Below are 22,603 nucleotides of genomic sequence, written 5' to 3' on the forward strand. Positions count from 1 at the left end.
TTAAAATTATTTTGCGACATTGCTGTTGAACTGAATATTATAATTTAAGTCCAAAGAACATGATATTTAATAAATTAAAGGTAACACGCAAAACGTTAAAAAGACGCCCCTTTGGACGTAATTTGAAATCTAAAACCTTTCAGATTTTAAAGTTTTTTTTTTTTTTTTTTCCTCCAATTACGTTTTTCTTAATTTCCAGGGTGCTTTTTACTTAATATTCAACCAATAATTTTTATGATCTGATGACTTTTTTGATTTTTATGTGTCAAAATTCTAATGAAACAATAATACTCGTATTTTCCCACATAAAGTGCTTGCAACATTCTCATATATTTTCAATGCTTTCTCAATATTTAATTTCCTGAAGAGGAGATTATAGTTTTATGAGTTTACTGTCATGACAAAGTTTGAACAACACTTGTGTATATACGTATAACTCAAAAATGCTTTTAACGGAGTTTTTCTAAAGTTTCTAGACTTATTTATCGACTTGACATGAAATCTTTATTTGTCGACTTATAACTGTTTTGCTTAAAAGCTGCGTAAAAGCAATAAATAAATTAACACTTCACTGATTTTTTTTAATTTACATTTATCTTGCATGTATAAATCGAAACGCCTTTAATTTATAATATATATTCCAACTGATATAGGTATTATGAGCATTTGCAATATTATTATTTTTAATATATTTAAGACATTTCGAGTACCATGCATTATGTACCTCGTACAGAAGAGTTGAGTTTTAAATAAAATATGAACTCTTTCGTGATGACTCTGAGTATTTCTATCAAAATTGGAGAAATACTCAGAGCTCTCCATCAAAATTGGAGGCAGAATTCAGCGAAGTCATACTATAACCTGTACGGTGCTCAAGGCCGTTGCCAACGACAGGCGCAATCTTGCACTCCTTGCCAAGAAGAACTTCGTGGGCTTGTTGTGATATTACTATCAGACAAGTAAGATAAGACCCCCAAAAAACAGATGCTTAAAATTTATCGCAATCCATGTGAACATAATTTCTCAGAATATAAAGGAAAGGGAAATGAGATTCTTAGAAATAATGCAATGATAAATAAACCTATATCCTTATTAAACAATTTTAGTTGAAATGAAGTATATTATACGTTTTGTGTGACGTGAATTAAAGACTATTAGCAACCGACAGGGATAAGACTGCTTTACTTTAGTGTTTTACCATGAAGCTGTGTTCACCGTTATAGGCTGCGCTACTGATTGTTTCAGCGTGTCTGTCATAATTTTTCAACGACTTTAACGCGTCTTTGGAACTTTCCTTTGTAACACCGACGAATAAATTGTGTTTTAATTCTTCATCAAGTGTTGTCATCAATCAACAATCACTCCAAATCCACGAATACGTAGAACCGAAACAATATGTCCACCGTTTCTTGCGACACTGGTCGTGAGTGTGTTATGTGTGTGATTATGGCAAAGCCTCGAGGGCTATCTATTGGTCGTGATGCCGCTCTACGAGTAATCGGCATCTCGAATTTTGCAGCGCGTTTTGCGATATTTCGTGGAGAAAGACGATGCACATTACATTTTTTCGCCTTTTTAAGATTCAAATAAACATTAATCGTTTTGTTTACGGATGACACTGAGCATTTAATTATTCTGCAGCTCTCGTTTGACTTGGCGGATTTTCTTTTAACTTTAAATATCTTATTTTTGCAACATTCGAAGATTCAGTTTTTTCTTTGGATATGTATTTTGAACAGATTTTTATACTTGAAGCCAAACTTTGACTTCTTCTTCCTTTCTCGTTGACAATATTAGCTATCGCTGCTTTAGATACCGAAAAATCATGGTTTACACAGCAATTTTTAGTCCAAAGTGGCTTTGTCCCTGAAGGACTATTGTTTTCATTTTGCGATTTTGCGTTGGTTTACTATAAATGTCCGTTTCACTTTTCAAACTGTTGCCACCAAATGTTAGAGTCCTGTATTATATTTGAAGAAATTAAATAATAAAAAGTCTGCATAAATGTATGTATATTTCTCGCATTGTAATAAAACATGGAGCCATCGAATTTTGAATGACGTAATCCTACTGCGAATATGGGCATGTGAAAGCCCAAATTTGAAATTTGGAATTTGTTTTATTATCGATTTCATATTTTATAAAAATTTAAGGAATTTTTGATTAACAAACTCAAGGATTTCAAAGCGAGCAATGGCAACGTTGTACAGAAAAAAACATTTTTATCTCCAGCGCGCGAGACTCTGTATCGGAAATTCTAAAGATATGCTCAATTTAAAACTACAAGTATTTTGCGATGTTGCTCTTGAACTGAACTTTACGATTTAAGTGCGATGAGCGTTGATATTTAATAAATAAAGGTAACAGACAAAATGTTAAAAAGACGCCCCTTTGGCCGCAATTTAAAACCTGAAACCTTTCAGATTTTTATTTCCATTTTATCTTCTGTAATAACTAAATACGAATAATTTTCTTCGGAAAGAGCATAAACATAACATTTCGTGCATTGCTTCTCTAAAAGCGCTATTTTGCCTGAAAATAAAATTTTCGTGTAGCAGACGATAATTTACACTTTGGAAAATATTATTGAGTTAAAAAAAAGCTTTCAAGCAGGCGATTTTTTTTATAGCAAAGCAAAGTCGTCTAAAAATGTTCTATTTAACTATTTTAGTAGAATGTGTAATTAAAATTTGTTTTATATTAACGTGCAATGTAGCACGAGACTTGAAGAGAAAGCTACAGCGGAAAAATCAAAATACAGGAGCAAGCGCATTTAACATTTTAATAAATAGATATCTCGTAATTGTATATTCTTTTGCTATCGAGAAAAATCGAGAAAACACCAGAACATTCTCGTGCCTGATTTATCCTACTGCGAATATGGGCATGTTTCTTTTAGCGTATAAAAGCTGGAGGAAAACATCTCATTTCAGTTGTTTTATGAGTTTCTTACAATGTTGTTAGAAAACTGTTTGATTATTGTAGCGAATTCGCGGTGAGATCGGATTAGCTTTCTCTGTGTTTCGAGTTCTATTAACCGTTTTAGTAGTTTAAAATATAACTACTGTGAGATATTGCGATATTGTACGAATATCTCTGAGGAAATTTCAGCATTTTGTTTTATTTGTTGTGATAAGAATAAATTTTATTCACTTTTCATCGGACTTGCGCATTCAATTTATTACGAACCCGTTCGCACGCAACAGTATGAAATCTGCAGCAACAGGAAAAATGAGCAAGTGAAACTTCTTACCATTTCTATCTATAAATCACGAAGTTGAGAATCATATGTATAAAAACATTTCTCAATACAGAAACATGATCTGAGATGAAATGAAATGAGCTTTGAATTTATGCCAAATGTTTCTGCATAAAAGTTTAAAAACAGTACAAATATTACGCTACCTTCTTTCGACGCGCAAAATCTTTTTAAAATTAATTAAATCATACTGAAGTAGGTTTTTCTAATTATATATGACATCATTACTCGGAATTTATAGCACTCCGTTTTATTCTTACGTTCTTGATTTAACTCGATTATCGTAGAGGGGGAGAGAGATGATCCACATCTCTTCTTACATGTTTTATTTTAATGTAACATGATTTAAAAGATCATATGATTAATGCAAGGAACGGGAGGGCCCTTTATCTTAGGCTGGAAATTCCTTCATGGAGAATTTCTAAAAGAGAATGGGTCCTCATGAAAAGTCATGCTCGTATTTACGCCATGTATTAGAAGTCACGAAATTTCCCACTCATCACCGAGATATGAACCGGATCGAACTACCAATGTTAAGCGGTCTTATCCACTCGGCCTTTGATAGACCCGATTCAAACAGATAAGTTTTAAAAACTTTTCTTCTGAATTTTACTTTTAAACCAAAGAAAAAAAAAATCTTAGAATTTTTATTCGTAGTAAAGATAACTGATGAACACTTATTAATGAGCTTTGTAGGAAATTTTTTTTTGAAATTGCACATTTTGGGCGCGGAAAGCGTAACGTTTATTTTAAATTAACGCATTATTTCTTATGTTGAATCTTTTCTGTATCTGTACGTTCATCCTTTAATTCAGGAGAAACGCAAATTAAGTGAGTTTAATTAAGAGACGGCGATCTAAATTTAGACAGAGAGAGAGTGTCTGGTAATTTAGGTCCAGAGCGCTGTAATACTAATTCAGTCTGCCTCAGTTCTATATTGATTATTGATGAATTAGCTTTCATTTGCTGTACGTAAGATGGCGCATTAGCAGATTAGCATAGTAGTCAGGTTCTGACTAATTTGTGAATGATTTAAAGTACTGAGGTCACACGTAGTGAAAGGGTTAACTTTTATAGATCAATTTACTTTGTGTGTATTGATATATATGTTTTTCAAATACAAAATATACTCAAGTGGTTAAAGCGAAATTATAGTTAAATAATTATTTTTATGTTATTTATCTGAAAACAATTTATTGCCTGTGCTACAATTCGACTTCTATATTTTCATACATATTGTATCTTCTTTCCACATTGTTACTTCCTTTCACGAAGTAAAGGAAATACTGTAAGAGCGAAAAATTTCGGCTATCATCTTTCAATGGAAATATCCACTTTGACCGTTCCTGAATCCATTCGGACCATTTTTTAAGCTTTTTTTTGTGACGTCTGTAGGTGCTCATAAATGATTGGCCACAGAAAGTTGAAATTTTATATATGGGACTGCTATAACATCTAGTTGAGATCTTAAATTGGACGACTGTACAGTAACTGTTTTACATACATTAACTATACAGTAACTGTTTTATATGCATTAACTATACAGTAACTGTTTTATATACATCAACTATACAGTAACTGTTTATAAGCATATAATGACTTTACGGCATACGGCTTTACAGCATTAAAATACACTAGCATCAATTTTAAACGGGAGCAATGGCACTGCGCCGATTCCGGATAAGAGATTTTTCCAGATAGTTGAAGATATATTTCTATAACTTACTTTTTACTTTTTTTTTTTTTTTTTTTTTCTGCATTCTGCAGAAATTGCAGCGTACTAAGTTCGTCGGTTGTGTTTTCCGTCTTTCGGCTCCAGTTATATAAATGTCGAAAATCGTAGGTATTATTTAAAATAAAACATATGACATGATTTTATATTTCAGAAAAACAAAATTAAGCAGCATTTTAAAATCACTGTATTTATTATCACATGAAAATTACGACTTTCTTATGGTATAAGAGGTCGAAAGTCCGCCTGCTTTGAAGGTTGTCACCGTAATTTTAAAATTAATGAATGCAGTGAATATACAATGAACTGTGGATACAAAGGAACTTCACTAACTTAAATTAGTTAATTAAAGCATTCCCCATAGTGAAGGATACAGCCAAGCTCGAGTCAGAGCTATTCAGCAAATTTCAGTATAAAATCGAGGATCTGACGGAATTTATTTTGCAGAAAGTCCAGATTTTTAATATGTTGTACGGCAAGACGCCGGACGAAGAAGTCGTTCAAATAATTTTGCCGACTCTTACCCCAGAATCAGGACTACTTTGAGCTTCGAAATCCAACAGCGTTGGAAAAATTATTTGAGTTAGTCTAAAAGCTCCAAAATCCACGCGTGGCAGAGAAAAATCGAATGACTCCACAGTAGCGCCCGAATTAAAAGGTCGTGGATGATGAATCTTCACTACCAGCTATAGAGTCCCTAATTCTCAGCCACCCTTTAAAAAACGTATTTTCTACCTCCTTTCGGCACGCCTTCGTGGTGTAACGGTTTAGTATAGTGGGCTCGTATTCGAGAGGTCCAGGTTCGAGTCCCGGCAAGAGAATTGTTCATTTTTCATGACTCCTGCTTAAAATAACCTAATGACTCTACATGCTTACAGATGAAAGCCTTTTTCTTAATTTTTTACATTCAAGTTCTGTTCAAAAATTCAAACCGTGCGTCTAATAAAAGGGTATCAGTAACCTTACTCTGACATGCTATGAAATATTTTCATAACATGCCATTACAATATATTTCATAGTCACAAAACCTACGGACATTACCCGCAAAAATTTAAAATATAACACTTGTTGCTGCTAAGAATATGATATGACAATTATTTTAAGTTATACTTGTAGTTAAGCTGAATTTAAACACTAACATTTTTTTCCTTTGATTTACGTCATACATATTCCCTCAAGCCAGAAGGTTATGCAAATTAAAAATCCATAGAAGGGAAGTTAAAAAGGTTATTTGTAAAGATTATTGAATTTAATTAAGACACAATAACACGCCGAATAAATACTAATTCAGAAGTCAAACAACAAAAATCAGAGTTAATTTACAAAATTTTCACAGGACTAGTTTCGATGGTTTTACCGAACCATCATCTTCAGCTGCAAAACCGCAAATGAACAAGATTCACCCAACATTATTAATCAAGCAGTTAAAAAATTCTCATCTCAACACACTAAAAGCCACACTCTTATTTTAGGAGATTATAAAAATTCTGTTGTCATTCCCTTCGCGAATTTCATTTCTCTTGCATCGAAATTGATGAGCTAATTTCTCTCACTCAACTCTGTTTGAAACAAACACATTTTGTTTTCCAAAATAAATATTACAAGCAAACTGAGGGATTAGCCATGGGAAGCCCCCTCAGTCCCATCCTGGCTGATATCTACATGCATTATTATGAATCAAAATTGTTTGAAACTTTAAACTTCCGGCATGGTTCCGCTACGTAGACGATACTTTTACCCTGTTTGAAGGTAATAAAGATGATTTAAATAGAGTTCTTTCAACAATGAATTCTATTGATCCTGCTATTCAGTTCACTTTGAACTAGAGACTTGCAATTCTCTTCCGTTTCTCGACATTCTGGTCACACGTAACACATCCAACTTCAGTACTACAGTTTACCGTAAACTTTCATCGGTTTGTCTTCCACCACACTTTAAATCATGTCATCCGACTAAACAAAAGTTAGCTTCATTTTATTCCTATGTTTTCCGTGCTCTTCAAGTTTGCTCCTCCAAACTAGCCCTTGATGAAGAACTAAATTATTTAAAAGCAATAGCTATTGACAGGGGCTTTTCACCCAACATTATTAATCAAGCAGTTAAAAAATTCTCATCTCAACACACTAAAAGCCACACTCTTATTTTAGGAGATTATAAAAATTCTGTTGTCATTCCCTTCTTTCCATCAATTAGCTATAAAGTTGCACATATTTTGCAGAAATTTAACTTTCGGGTTGTTTACTGTCCCATCAATAAAATTCCAACTTCTATACTCAAGGACCCCATTCCGGATATGAATTCCTGGGGTATTTATAGGATTCCTTGCCAGTGCGGTTTAATTTACATTGGCCAAACTAAGAGAGCCTTAAAATTTCGCGTCAAAGAACATGAGGCATATGTTAGAAAAAAGGAAACACAGAAGTCTTCTGTTGCTCAACATTGTTGGTCCGAAAATCACACTTTCAATTTTTCTGCTGCCAAAATTATTCAAAAAACATCTTCCATTGGAGAACTGGATTTTCTAGAGGCATTTCACATTCATAAAAATCTTTCTGTTCTAGTTAACGATCCTAATTCCAATCCAAATTTGCCTTCGGCTTTTAGAGAAATTATGTTTTAGTTCTGGTTTCGCCAACAGATGGCGTCACTTGCTTATTCTTGTCCAGGCTTTCTTTTCTTATCTAAACATTATTTCCTATCTTGTTCATTTGCGGTTTTGCAGCTGAAGATGATGGTTCGGTAAAACCATCGAAACTAGTCCTGTGAAAATTTTGTAAATTAACGCTGATTTTTGTTGTTTGACTTCTGAATTAGTATTATTGAATTTATTTAGAATATTTGAAGTAAAAAGTCGCCATGCTGATCATGAGAACTAACAGAAATATTACTATTTTGTTTGGAAAAAGGGCAGCACTTGCCGGAGGCCGCAATGAATCCTGTTTACCGCTTGAATTCGGTAGATCTGGGTGTCTTGTTTTAGAGGATTTGTTTTTGGTAGTGGTACTCTTCCAAGACAAGTCGCCTAAGTATTAACCGTTATTGCCAAGAAATAATCAAACTTTTTATCCTCGTTACTCACTAGGAATTAAAGTTTCATTTAGTTTTCCATCTTCGCCTAATGTGCAAGTTGTTTCACATCAGGCGATAATTCTCTGACAGTAAATAAGTAACTCCACGCAAAGTATTCTTATGATAACATATTGGAATTAAGCATCAGAATTATAATTATATTCGCTTTTAAATTAAAATGTACACATATAAAAGCATGGCCCTCTTCGAAACAGTCTGGGGCAAAGGCTTTAACTTCATTCTCCTAACTTTTCAGGCTCACCAGCGGCCGAGCGGTACAGACGCTGAACACTGGTAGTGCGGTCCGAATCCCTCGAACGGGCTGGCTGCATGGGCGTTTTCGTGGTTTTCCCCATGTGTAACGTGTATACGAGCCAGTTTCCCTTAGAAAGTCCTCCACGAAGGCATCCCTCCCTTTAGGCAGACAGCCCTCGTGTACTTTGCCATAATTGCATAATACAATACTTAATTTTTCAGTAAAAAAGCAGGAAAACACTTTAAAAAGTCTGAAAGCTTTCAAATTTTATATTACGCCCAAAAGGGCGTTTTTTCAAAGTTTTGTGCGTTACCCTTATTAATTAAATATTATGTTCTTCGCACTTAAAACACATAAAATTCAATTCAATAGCAATATCAGAAATAATTAAAAACAGTATATGAATTTCCGATACACAGTCTCGCGCTCTGGAGATTTTTTTTTTTTTGGTATAGTGTTGCCATCGCTCGCTTTGAAATCGTAGAGTTTCTTAATAAAAAATTCGTTAAAGTTCTACAAAATTTTAAATAGGTAATAAAACGAATTTGAAATTCGGGCTTCTAAGTGCCCATGTTCGGTTGGAGGACTACGTTATTCAAAATTTGATAGCTTTAGGTATCGTTATTTCTTCATACAGCGAGAAATATTCATGCATATTCTTCATTATTTAGTTTCTTTAAATATAACGCATGGTGATAATATTTGGTGGCAACAGTTTGAAAAGTGAATGGACACAAAAATACCGTTTTGAAATTAATAGCCCTTCTGGGCTATCGCCTTTTGGGCTTATTATGAGAACTGTTTTATAGGTAAATTGAGAGTCCTGTATAATCTGGGACTCTAACCCCGGTAGACATAGGAGGAAATGAAGCCCTATCTATGATGGATGCGAAAACCCCCCATATTTAAAGACACCTGACTTAGTTTACTTGAGAATGCAGTGTTTGATTTGGCGTTTTGCATCAGATGATGGAATTTATCAGAGAATTGAAAATGATCCTTTGGAATTCTTATGTGAAGAAGTTATTTTGTCGATAAGATCGCATTTGGCGATAAATCGCATGTAAATCAAACATTCAGATGTTTGAGGAATTTGGGCAAACAAGTCTCGAAGATTCGTTTATGATTACAACACTGATAGCAGGTGCGATCGCAAGTTATGCAAGCGTAAGTCTTGATTGCATGTGAGAGACATAATTTTGCAAACCGGACAAAACCTGAATTAAGAAATTATATTTATCTTGCAAACTGTTACAAAAAGAAAAGCATATTGAAGGAAAGTTACGTAAGAGTACGTCATATTGGCGTAACTGGGCCAATCGTTTAGCTAATCGTAACGCCCCCCCTTTTTTTTAATTCGAATGTAACTGACTTCTATTCTTCCTCAGATAATCTTTTATCTTTTTTTTTGGCTTAAACGCATCTATTATTTAATATTACTTGATTAATCAATTCAGATGCCAAGGTCTTTTTAGATGACATTATTACGAAATAGATCAAAACACATTTATACTCTGAGATTAAGTTATTGTTTAAAATTGTTATGATAAAAATACTTTTCTTTAAAAAGGCGGAGGGAGAAGTTCATCCGAGATTAATTTTTTGTTTACTTAGTGATGAAATGAATTTCTGGTTTTAAAACCTCTTTCTCCTTTGATATCATAATCATGGCCATCTCAACAGAATCAAAGGCCTTCGCTGAATATTTGTAGTATTCGAGGGTACTTATTAGCAATAACTTCCAAGAAAAATAATAATACCCTAATTGTGGCCCTTATATTCGCAGTATCCATTTGTTAAGAGAGTACTTCCCACATTCATCACATTTTAAGATTGATATTTTGTACTCACATCATATTTTGAGAAATACTGATGTTTATCTGCATTCGAAATTCTAAAGAGAAGTATATCATACGAAGAACTGATTTATTTGAATTATGGCAAAAAATTCTAGGGCTGTGCGCTTAAGGGAAGGACGCCTTCGTGGAGGTCTTAGAAGAAATAGAAACTGGCTGGTATTCGCCTAGTTTCCGGTATTTGAATCTAGGTTGAACTACCAGAATTCAGCGGTCTTACCGCTGGGCCACTGGTTGACTTCTAATATGGAGGAAGAAGTTTATTAATGGCATATTTGTGTGATATTTTATTATAAATGTAATTCTAATTGGCTCATTCACTTTCTTTTTGAAGATGCCTATTTTTCATCTTGACTACATCAGGTAAGTATGAAAGACTGTTTTTGTGAGCGAAATTTATTGTTATGCTTCAGTTTGCCCCCTCAGTATATATTTTTACATCTATAAGTCTATTCAACACGATTTTTCAGCTGTAAAATAATCCATTGTTCAAATAATTAAAGATGGCAGGCGAATCTCATAAAAACAATTCGAAATTAATATGAAACCTCGCTTCATTGATGTCGAAATAATAGAAAATATAATATTCAATTACTGGGTAGCAATTTAGATTTTTCAGTTCAAAAGCTAAGCCTAGCTGTTCGCAAGCACTGCGTGAAAAAAAGCTCATCTTTTTAATTTATTCATTTAACATAAAAATCATAACTCATATTCAATATAAATTTTTATAGATATATCACACGTACTGTTAAGAATACATTTCTTAACAAAATGATGTGGTGGTTATAAAAGAAAATTTCCTCAATATATGAACCCCTAGTGGTTTTTTCGTTCAACCAATTGAAATGAAATTTTAGATAATGTTATTCGACGGTATGTGCTCGAGATTGTGATGATTTAAAATAATAGAGCTCTGACGGTTAAGATGACAGTGAAAAAATTTCAAAATTTTCGAATGTCAACACGCACTTTTTTCAGCGCAAATTGATCAGCGCATCAAAAAAGTATGAATAGCATCGGAATGATGTACGTATGACAAACATTGCCGACGTAAAACATTTGCAAAGAAGGGCATTATAAAGGACCAAAGACAACACAAGAAAGGAGACGGAGCGAAAACATTTATTGGTGGTGTAAGATGGTGTATTTAATTATGGCAAAGCCCATTAGGGCTATCTGCCTAAGAAGAGGGATGCCTTCGTGGAGGACTTTCTAAGGGAAACTGGCTCGTATACACGTTACACATGGGGAAAACCACGAAAACACCCATGCAGCCACCCCATTCGCGGGATTCGAACCTCGGACCGAACTACCAGTGTTCGGTGATTTTACCGCTCGGCCGCTGGTGAGCCAAAACATTTATTGGAATTACAAGTTTTCAATGAGTACGAAGTTTCAAGATAGAGTCATCTCCCATAACTTTACAGTTTCGTGGCCACCTCGACCCCCCGATCTCACTCCGATGGATTTCTGCTTCTGGGGTTATCTGAATTCTATGATGTACACATCAAATCCACGCTGAAAGATGTCATAAAAGGTGATGGTATATAGATTTTTCCCGCGATGTTGCGTTCGTCATTGTTGTCAACAATCTCCCACATTCGTTATTGTCTACGAAGGTGGGTACGTCGAAAACTTGCTGATTCCAATAAAAGTTTTTTCCTTCTCGTCTCTTGTGTTTTCATTGGTCCTTTACAATGTTCTTTGTAAAGGGTTTACGCCAGCCATTTTCGTCAAACGTGTATTGTTCCAACGCCATTTATGATTTTTCAATGCACTGATCAATTTACTATGAAAACGAGTGGGTGTTGCCATTCGAATATTTAGAAATGTTTCATTGTAACCGTAACCTTGAGAGTTCTATTTTTTAAAGACATCACGATCATGAGCGCATACCTTCAACTAACAATACCTGAAATTTCATTCCGATTGGTTGAGCGGATAGGCCGTTCGAAGTTCATATATCGTGGGAGGTTTTTTATGACCCCATGTATAATTGTTTTTTACTAAGTTGTTGAAAATAATTATCGTGAGTAATTTATCTTTAAAATGGTGCTGTTCGAAAGAGTTCTAATGCAATTAGTTTAGAAAAGCAGGATTCTATTGTATTATAGCCCTTTGTTCAAACAGTTCGCGGAAATGGCCTGCCATGGACTTCAAACGCGAAGCATTTAAATTTTACTGTTATTAGAGAGGTAGGAGAGTATTTTACTGTTATTAGGGAGGTAGATTAGTTTACTGTATTAGGTAGATTACTTTATTGTTATTAGGAAGGTAGATTATTTTACTGTATTATGTAGATTACTTTACTGTTATTAGGAAGGTAGATTACTTTACTGTTATTAGGAAGGTAGATTATTTTACTGTATTAGGTAGATTACTTTACTGTTATTAGAAAGGTAGATTATTTTACTGTATTAGGTAGATTACTTTACTGTTATTAGAAAGGTAGATTATTTTACTGTATTAGGTAGATTACTTTACTGTTATTAGGTAATTTTACTGATTTTAGGGAGATAGGCTTTATGTAAAGGGCTATGAAGTGACATTATTCGGGACAGCGTAGTTCATATGAAATCAAAGCATCTTCCGACCATTTACGATCGCATCGCTTCCGATCATTTGCCATCGCATTTTGAACAAACTGCGTTTTGGAAAAAAAAACCTTCGGTTCCTTTAACCAGAAACAGATAAATCCGCCACATTTTAGAATTTTTTTGTTTAAAAAATTGGAAAATATGGTGGATTCCGCTCTTATAGGCATGCTTCATAAGACAATCTGTTATAGATGATGAAAAAAGAATTCACCCAGACTACACAGAGGATGTATGTATGATCTATAGCTACTTCTCTAGTGGTGACTGAGTGATAATATTTTACATTTTAAATAAAACTGTTTTACAAGCATTTTCAGCAAACCTTTTAAACGCTAGAATATTTTGCTTTCAAACTGGTACATGAGTTTCATTTAGTATAGGTCATTTGTTATATATACTGCCTTTTATTATATTTGTATAGTTCATTTGTTATACATGTATGTGGTCGTCCGACAAGCTATCTGGCAACGGCAACAAGAGTGAGATGATTCTTCAAGCTGAGTGAAAAAATTGAGATGATCCGGCCAGATGAGGTTAGGACACCACGACGGATGCAGCTAGACGACGGAAGCATCAATATGATTGCACAAAAGGGACTATAGTCATTTCCTAGATGATGTGATTCCGTTTTTATGATGAACCGAACTCTTTATCTTACCTCATTTCCTTTCATCATGTACATATCACCCTCAGGTTTATTCTTTCATTATTAAATATCTCTAAAATGCCACTACCTTCTTCATTATTAATCCTAACCTCATCCTCCCCACATATATATATATATATATATATATATATATATATATATATATAAAACGAGAAAATTTTACAGTTTGTATTTCGTATTTTCTTCCACGATCTATATGAAGAATAAGAAATAGATGCAAACATATATATAACCCCCCAAAGAAAATATTTAAAAAATTTTTGATTTAAGCCTATATAATTTTTTCAGTAACAGTAAATGTGTTCAGAAGATTCATCTAATGGCTGCAGACTTCAAAAAGGAAATTTCAAATTACTAGAATTATCAAATATATAATACGAATGAAATGAAAGTTGAGGAAAATTCATTAAACAAAACGTCTTTTCAATTAATGTAATTTAAGCAGTTTAATCCAAAACTCGATTAGAATAAAGTAAAAGCCCGAATATCCGGCATTCATTTAACTGGGAAGCTCAAATAACGGAAATATTTTAAAATACTAGGAACTGTTTTTATTTATCTTTTTTAAACAAAAAATTAAGCAAATGAGAGACTTGTAAAACCAGCATGGAATGAGGATAAGCACTGGACTCGGAGCAGGCAAAAACTGTCGGCGGACAATAAATCCTCCTCAAAGGCATCCCTTCCCTTACGCAGATAACCCTAGAGTGCTTTGCTATATTTAAATAAACCAAACCAAACTTTTGCCTTTATTTTATGTAAACCCGATCAGTTCTCTACAAACGGCTTAGTCTTTGCAAATAAGGATGTAAATTAACTCCTGTTTGTCCGTTTTTTCCTATTTTTGAGACAATTATTCAAATATCGAGCCTTCACTAAACGGAACAGCGTGTAGTTGAGTATTTACAAAATTATAGGATCCACGCATCAAGAAAAGTGTGCGTTAGTGGACATAAAAAGTGACTTTATTTGGAAGCGGATAAACAACAGCGGTACAAAGGTACAAGTCATGACAGGGAAGAGTTCTTTTAGTAGCTCTACCGTAATTTGTATCTCTTCATTATTTAACTGAATAAAATTGCGGTCAGTTCTTTCAAACTTCTTTCAATTTCGCTTTATTTGATCGCGGAAAAATACACTAGAGCAGGGGTTCTCAACCAATGGTACGCAAGAGAAAAATAGGTGGTACGCAAAGAAGCAAAGTATTTTTAACTATTAAATTCAAAAATTAAAATCCTGATTGAGTTTTTTCTCTAACACTCGTAAATTTATGCGATCTGATCTTTGTTCGAGGGTGGTGGTGGTACTAAAGGTTTTCAGGTTTTGGTTTAGATGGTATGCGTTAGTCAAAAGGTTGAGAACCGCTGCACCAGAGCTATCTGCCTAAGGGAAGGGATGCCTTCCTGGAGGACTTTGTAAGGAAAACTGGCTCATGCACACTGTTAAACATGGCGAAAACCATGAAAATCTCCATACAGATAGCTCGTTCGCCTGGAATCGAACAGAGTCGGAACCGCCAGTGTTCAGCGACTTTACCGCTCAGCCCAAACATCTGCTGCACTTGGTGCAAGTTTGGCGGGATCTCCACCATCATGGCCGACGGAATTACATAATTGGATTCGATGTTTTATTTTGATATGCTTGAAGCCTACGTAAATAACTCCGTCGTCGTCTTTTAATGCGATTGAAATGCATTCTTTTCCGACACATGTATTTTTTTTTTTTCATAATTTTAATGTAGCTTTTGATGTTTAAGCGGATAGTAAATAAGGTCATTGTCTGTATATTTCCGGACTGAAATTTTTTCTTCCATTAATTTGGTTTTCCTACCGTAAACTGCACTTTCTATACGCTTAACTATCTGGAATTTTCTCTTATCTGCCATACAGCATTTCAGAGCTTTTCAGAAAGCCGAGCTTTTTCTGTACTTTGCAAATAATCTTGAAAGCAGAATCACCAGAAAGGAATGTGCGCAGTTTTGAGTCTCTCTTATCGTACGTGTTTATAGTCATTTTATCAGTAGAAAGATACCAACAGAAGGTGAAAGGAAAGAGAACACGTGTACATGACGTTCGACACGGATTGATTTCAACATCAAGATAATGCTATTCTTTTGTGATTCTCAGTTTAGTTTTGTTATTTTTCATATTTATCGCCCTAGCTCTCATATATGTGAATTTTAAATGTGAATAGATACCTTAACTTTGAAGAGGGTCGTAATACTCGAAATCTTGATTACTAAGTAAACCTTCGTAGGGTCTCTTAAGTGTCACTTTAAGTCTGCCTATAGCAGCTCGTAAATGTGCTCTATGTCATAAGATAAAGTCTGAATAACTACTTTTTTTTTTTTTTTAACAGACAAGATAATTTTTAGTTACAAACATGTATACGAAGATGCGTGTTTTGCCGAATTTCGCCCTGATAAATATTGTATATCAGAAAATGTAAGATAACTTTCCGACAGGTGTAGAAATGCTTTAGTTACCACACAGACGAAAAATAATTACATATATATATATATATATATATATATATATAGTATATAAGAATGAGTCTGTCTGTGCGTCTTTCTTTCGTGCTGCGCTTAACCTAATAGACCCAGAGCAACTAAATTTGGTACATAGGTGCATCTAGATAAACTATGGTACTTCATATGACTTCGAATCTGGCAAAAGGCCTGCATGCATGGACGCTTTCATATTTTCCCTCGGGGTGTAATATAAATGCAAATCCAGCTTTCTTCAGAAAGCTCGCCACGAAAGCATCCCTCCTCTTAGGCCAATATCTTTCGTGTACTCTGTCTCAACAAATAATTGTTCTCCAGTTTTTTTTTTTTTTTTTTTTTTTTTTTTTTTTAAGTAATACTGTTATGTTTCATATTAGCATCGGAAATATTTGCTCATCATATTTAAGAAAATTATTGCTGACTCTTCACTTTTGGACTGGGAAAGGTCTGAAGAAACAATATCTGAGGTAGCACCACATTTCATTCTACGTCGCCACGTAATGGTGTCAAAGATATCTACCACGCTTAGAGATCATGTTTATCAGGTGAACAGCGATGTTAACTGAGTTTTTACCTTTAAATCGTATACATTTTTTCTTTATATCAGTGGTGTATAGATAATGCATGTTGACAGTCATTATTGTGAAATATTTATTATTGATGTAGCGTAATGCTTTCGATAACTGTATGGCAGTCCACGTTAGTTTTTTATTATTATTAAAAAAAAAAAAACTGAAGGTTTTGAAATTTTATTTGATCATGCTTTTATATCCTGTACTTTAATATTTCTATAGTAGTTATTATGTAAGTTTCTAATAACTTAATATTATGCAGTAAATTCTCTCTAAAACAGCCATTTATGATTTCAGATGACTCGGTCTACTGTGAAAGTGATCGTATTACATATATTTTTTCCAATAATGATTTTAGTTATGTTTTCAAAGCTACTGATCACATTAAAAGATGGTCTTCTTACAGAGGTGGTCGTTGCGAGAGAGTTTGTCGTATTTTTCATAAATTACAGATAGAGAGAATTTTCTGATTTTCTCATCGCTATTATAAAAGTAAACTGATCTTACTAGGAGACCTGGCGACTTCTCGCACAGGCGTGAATGATATCAACACATAAAAGGATAAAATAAACTCTTTATTATTCATCAAACTCTTGACACAAATGCACGTCCTTTGTGCTTGGCCAAAGTTAAGAATAATTTAATAATACATTCAAAAGTAAATAGGAGAAGGCTAAGTAGCCCTACTCGGAGATAGACTTATTAAATGGCCACAAGGCGCATCAGCAACTCAGCGTAACGACACAAGGACAAATTAGTAAAATGCGCTGGCTAGCGAAGTCACGCTCTGATTAACTTCTAGATTCGTCTGTTCTCATACTCTTTTCATTTGACTTTGAATTTGCATCCTGGTGAGTAAAGGTGAAGGGAAAATGAGAGGTTCAAGAAAGGTACCAAATTTAAAATAATTTATTATGCAACCTACCTACAATGCTTTTTATTGATGTTTTCATGTTTATTGTGTTTTACTCCCCCACATTGGAACACATCTAGAACAGAATCATCTGGAAAACAAATAGTCGAGATTCGTCAATGAACAGAATTCTGGGTGAAGTCTGTGTTACACAATTTTTCCTTTCTTTCTTTCTTTCTTCTTTTTTTTTTTTTTTTTTTTTTTTTTTTTTTTCAGTATAAGGGGTGAAGCAATAGCCTTTATACATAAAACTCTGAGAGATGACTCTGAGGGAATAAAAACAGATTTTGTTTTAAGAAATTTTGGCATTCCACTTTTAAGTGAGAGAGAGAATGTGATAGTTGTAGTTTCCTGGATCACAAGTATCATGATCTAAATTCTCTGAAAAGAATTAAATGTTTCATATTTAGTATAAATCTGCCTTTATTCTTGACATAATGCTTCTCCTGTGCATTTGTTTTGATTTAAAAAAAACTCTACTAAAATGTAAAATATTTGAACTGCTGTTCTAATGTATTTTGTTAATTTGAAGAGATGAATCTCAAGATTGAAAAGTTTTTATTCTGATATACTTTTTCCAAATTTCATTTATATCTTCTTAGTAATGTAGGTGCGTTTTAAAAATGTATATTTAAATAATTTACATTAAATATAGATTCCAAATTTTGCTTTGAAAAGTTTATTCCCCTATGTAAGTTTAACCCTCTTGCAAAAGCAGCTTTTACACTTAGGACTCTCAGTGATGATTCTGAGAGATTCAAACAGAATTTTGATTTAAGAAATTTTAGGATTCACTCCACTTTTGAGCTATACCACTGCGTAGTTAAAAAGAGAGTTTGAAGTTATTGCAATGCTATATACACTGACGAGACGAAACATTATAAGCATCCTCACATTTTTCAATGAACTCGTCTGAATGACTTCGAGGGCACATGATTAAGAGGGAATGGTATTTAACTACTGTTACATAAGGTAAGGAATCATTCTTACACTTTTACCAGTGATGGGAAAGCTGCTGATCTAAGTGAATTGGATAGAGTGCAGATTGTAATGGCCCAAAGACTCGGAACGAGTATCTCTGAAAGTGCACGACTGGTAGGTTTTTCACGATCTGCCATTTTTAGTATTTTTGCAAAGTAGGATAAATGGCAGTGAAACCAGCAGTAGACGCCATTGTGTTGGACGTCCATGTTAGTATCAAAGAAAAAAGACATCGAAGAACGTCCCGCTTGGTACAGCTGAGACAGAGACAGCTGGTACAGAGAGTGGCCCAGCTGGGCAGCCCAATATAATGCAATTGCAAGTGCAAGTGTTTTGGAACACACAGTTCAGTAGACATTGTTGGATATGGGACTGCGCAGCATATGGAAGATGCAAATATTCATGTGTACAGAACCTTAAGTTTAATTTCAGTTTTTAAATCAATCCTCGGATTCACGGGCAGGGGTGTAGCTAGAGGGGGGCAAGAGGGGGCATCTGTGCCCGAGCGCAGAATCCAAGGGGCTCCAAACTGATGTTACGACATTTTAGAATTAAATGTTTTCCATCCTTGGCAAGCAGTAGGGGGCGCGAAATCTTCAGTTGTCCCTGGGCGCTGAAAACCTTGCTACGACTCTGTTCACGGGCAGTTTTTCTTCTCTCACATTCTGCTTAACAACTTTAACAACTAGAATTATATCGACAGTGGATCGTGGTCAGATACCATTGGCTTCTTTTCTTTTTGTTTTCATGCTTACACTTCTCCGTTAAAATTTTCTTAACGGTTTAACCATTCTACTCTTCTCCTTTGGTGCGTCTGAAAAGAATGATCTTTGTTTCTCTCTTTCTTTTCAACATTGCATTATGCGTTTCAACATTACATATTAAAGGCATAAATTCAGAAAGTTCCCGACTATGTTATTTCTTGGTTTTTGAAAGAAATTTAGTTCCAGCCAGAACCTCAAATAAGAAAAGACCCGGCATTTTATATTATTTTTTAAATATTTGATATTAGTTTAATTTAATTCATTAAATTTTTATTTAACGTTTTATATTACATTTAATTGTATTTATAATTAGTCCAAACGGGTAATTTGCCCAGAAGGACTATTAATTTCCGTTTGGCATTTTGCGTTGGATCAGTAAATGTCGTTTCACTTTTCAAATTGTTGCCACCAAATATTAGAGCCCTGAATTATGTATAAAGAAATTAAATAATGAAGAATCTGCATGAATGTATGTATGCTTCTCGCAATTTGATAAAACAACGGTACCTAGAGCCATCAAATTTTGAATAACATACGTTTCCACCCGAATATGAGCATCTGGAAGCCCAAATTTTTAATTTGTTTTATTGTCTACTTCATATTTTGTAAAATTCAACGAATTTTTGATTAATAAACTCAACGATTTCAAAACGAGTAATGGCAACACTGTTTAAAAAATTATCTCCAGCGCGATAGACTGTTATCGGAATTTCTAAAGATATGCTCATTTTAAAATTATTTTGCGATATTGCTGTTGTATGAAGTTTATGGTTTAAGTGCGAAGAACATGATATTTAATAAATAAAGGTAGCACACAAAACATTAAAAAACCGCCCTTTTTGGAAGTAATGTAAAAGTAATTTTTTTTTTTTTTTTTGTTTGTTTGTTTGTTATTTTAATCGTTTTCTTATTTTCTTATTTTAATTATTTACTTTTGTTAGTCTTTCCCGATGGCCTTCCATTAGACTCCAGCAATTCTAATTAGAAATCAAGCCTTAGACCAGGGATTCCACACCTTTTTCTTATATCGACTCGTCGCCATCGGCCTCCTAGCATTTTTCTCTATACAGCACACAATATAATCATAATTTTACAAATAACTACTCATAAATAAATTAAAGATAACAATTAGACTAAGAATTAATGTTTCATTATTTTTTGCACAATTATTTTGTACTTTTACAAATATGAAAAAGTTTTCAAAAACAAACTCGCAGATCTCCTTATATTTCTTTTACATGATTGCGTCCTTACTACATGATCATTAAACAATTATTTTTCAATTTTATTAATAATTTTTATGCAATCAATGAGATCTTTATATCCTGATCAATTGCCAATGCATATTTGGCTATTGACTCTCTTTCTAAACTAACACCAGAATTTTTTAAAAATTTAACTCATATTTCTAGGTCAGTGATTAAGTAATACATTAATTATTGCCAGATTATTACCTTGTATGTATAGAAGACACGCATAAAATTAAAAAAAAAGCAAAAAAACTTTCTGCTTTCTCCTTACTTTAATTTCGTATTTAATTTAAATACATAATAATCGATGTTTGTTTAATATTTTTAAGTAAAGTGAGCATTTTATAAGAATTGAGCTTATAATGAATGACACGTTATCTCAATTGGATCATTTTAAGGGTGTTAGATATAGTATTCAAAAAACATCAAGTGGGGGAAAAAAAGAAAACTTCTTTTTCTTTAACCTTTGAATTCAGTTTTTGAGATGTTTGGTTTACTATTTACATGTTAAGTGCTCCTAGAATGGCTTGTAGCTATGTATCCTTCATCTATAACTACTATATCTCTCAATAGATGGCGCCTCTAAAAGACGGTTCTCAAATTTGTTCAATTTTTTTTTTTTTTTTTTTTTTTTTTTTTTTTTTTTTTTTTTTGTTCGTCACCAAGAGCAGTACGCGGTTTCTCTGTAAAATTTATTTGGTTCAAGTGACAAGAGCAAATATACACTGCAAATAGCGTAAAAAAATTAAAGTGTTTTTATTAGAGAATATTTTAAAAGTACGTATCAATTCAAGATATATTTTATTTGGTGATATTATTTACATATGCATTACTGTATAAATTATTAAAATGTTATTTCTATGTTTATTAATACCATTATATATTTATTATTGCTATTATTTTTAGGAACTAATTACCTAAAGAAATTATTGCTAGTGATTTCTATATTTTTATATGATGTCACTGTTAAAATTTTTAAGTCCGGTGATTGCAAATACGCCGTAACCAGTCTCTACCTTAAGTTTTTAGCTAGCTTTTATTAAGTTCGCTCATGGTGTTTGCCTGTTATGGTGACAAGTTTATCCCCGATTTTTAAAATGCTTCTTGATAAGCTATGCAGTTCAAATTTTGTACATACACTGTTTTGTGGATGACAATGCAATGCGGTGACGCAAATTATTCAAAATTCGATTAGGATTTTTTTTAATTTAATATTTAACTGATTTTTCGCACGTATCTCCGTTTAACGAACTTTTTTAAATGGCACTGGTATAAAATTTTTAACGTCATTTCTAATTTACTGGCGAATTTTCTAAAATCGTTTTTTTAACTGTTTGACGCTTATTATTTTAAAATTTCAATATCTAAAAATGTACCGATTACAAAATTCGGACCTTTGCGCAGAATGGAAAAAACTCATTGCCCTCTTTTAAAACAAGAATGATAATTGTCATAAATATAAACCTTTATCTTTATTAATTTAAAAAGCAGGCCTCACGTTTTTATTATTCGCGATGTAAAGTTGTAGATGAATTTTGCAATAATCAAGTTTCCCATTAAATTATAGGATAAATTGTTTTTCTCCATTTAGTTCATTAATTATTTTGTAAATTTTAAATAAAAGCTTATTTTATATATATATATATATATATATTTTAAAATTTTTTTTAATACAGTTAGAAGAGTGTTGAGGTCGAAAAATCTCCTTGTCCTCTCCTAAAATAGAACTCAGAAAATATGATCACCCAAATTTAAAATGAAATATCTCTGTCAGTTTCTAACGCATAGGAGTAATTCCTTTTATATTTTATTTTCTATACTGAGAACAAAGTTTTCCTAAATCTAAGCATAGGCACCTGGTGAAAGTATAAAAAATTAGATTTTGTAATTCTGACAAACTGAGTTAAAAAAAAAGTTAAAAAGTTAAAATGCCAGAAGATGGATATTTGCATCATTTGAAACGTTTTGTAGTTTATGTCTACGATCAACAGCTCCAAAAATAAAAGCCGAGTAAGAACTTTTCTGGACACTGTATGAATATACATCGTGATCATAAAAAATCTTCTCCGGTACATGAACCCTTTGAGACTTATCCGCTCGACCAATCGAAATAAAATTTAAGATATTGTTATTTGAAGATAGGATTCAAAACAACAGAGCTTTCACGATTACAGTTACAAT

The 22,603-nt window shown here is 33.3% G+C and overlaps 2 protein-coding genes across 2 annotated transcripts in view; one reads left to right on the forward strand and one right to left on the reverse strand.

The window, feature by feature from the left end:
- The window catches only part of LOC118187966 (uncharacterized), a 74,422-nt gene that overhangs the window by 13,987 nt on the left and 37,832 nt on the right, over positions 1-22,603 (reverse strand). The window lies entirely within an intron of this gene.
- The window catches only part of LOC118187967 (four-jointed box protein 1-like), a 103,652-nt gene continuing 102,127 nt past the window's right edge, over positions 21,079-22,603 (forward strand). Inside the window, exon 1 of the mRNA XM_035358280.2 lies at positions 21,079-21,199. The gene's annotated coding sequence lies outside the window, so the exon portion shown is untranslated. The remainder of the gene's footprint in view (positions 21,200-22,603) is intronic.

This window comes from Stegodyphus dumicola, chromosome 1, assembly GCF_044657685.1.
Source record: "Stegodyphus dumicola isolate Sdum_Otavi_A_Nest chromosome 1, ASM4465768v1".
NCBI classification, from domain to species: Eukaryota; Metazoa; Arthropoda; class Arachnida; order Araneae; family Eresidae; genus Stegodyphus; species Stegodyphus dumicola.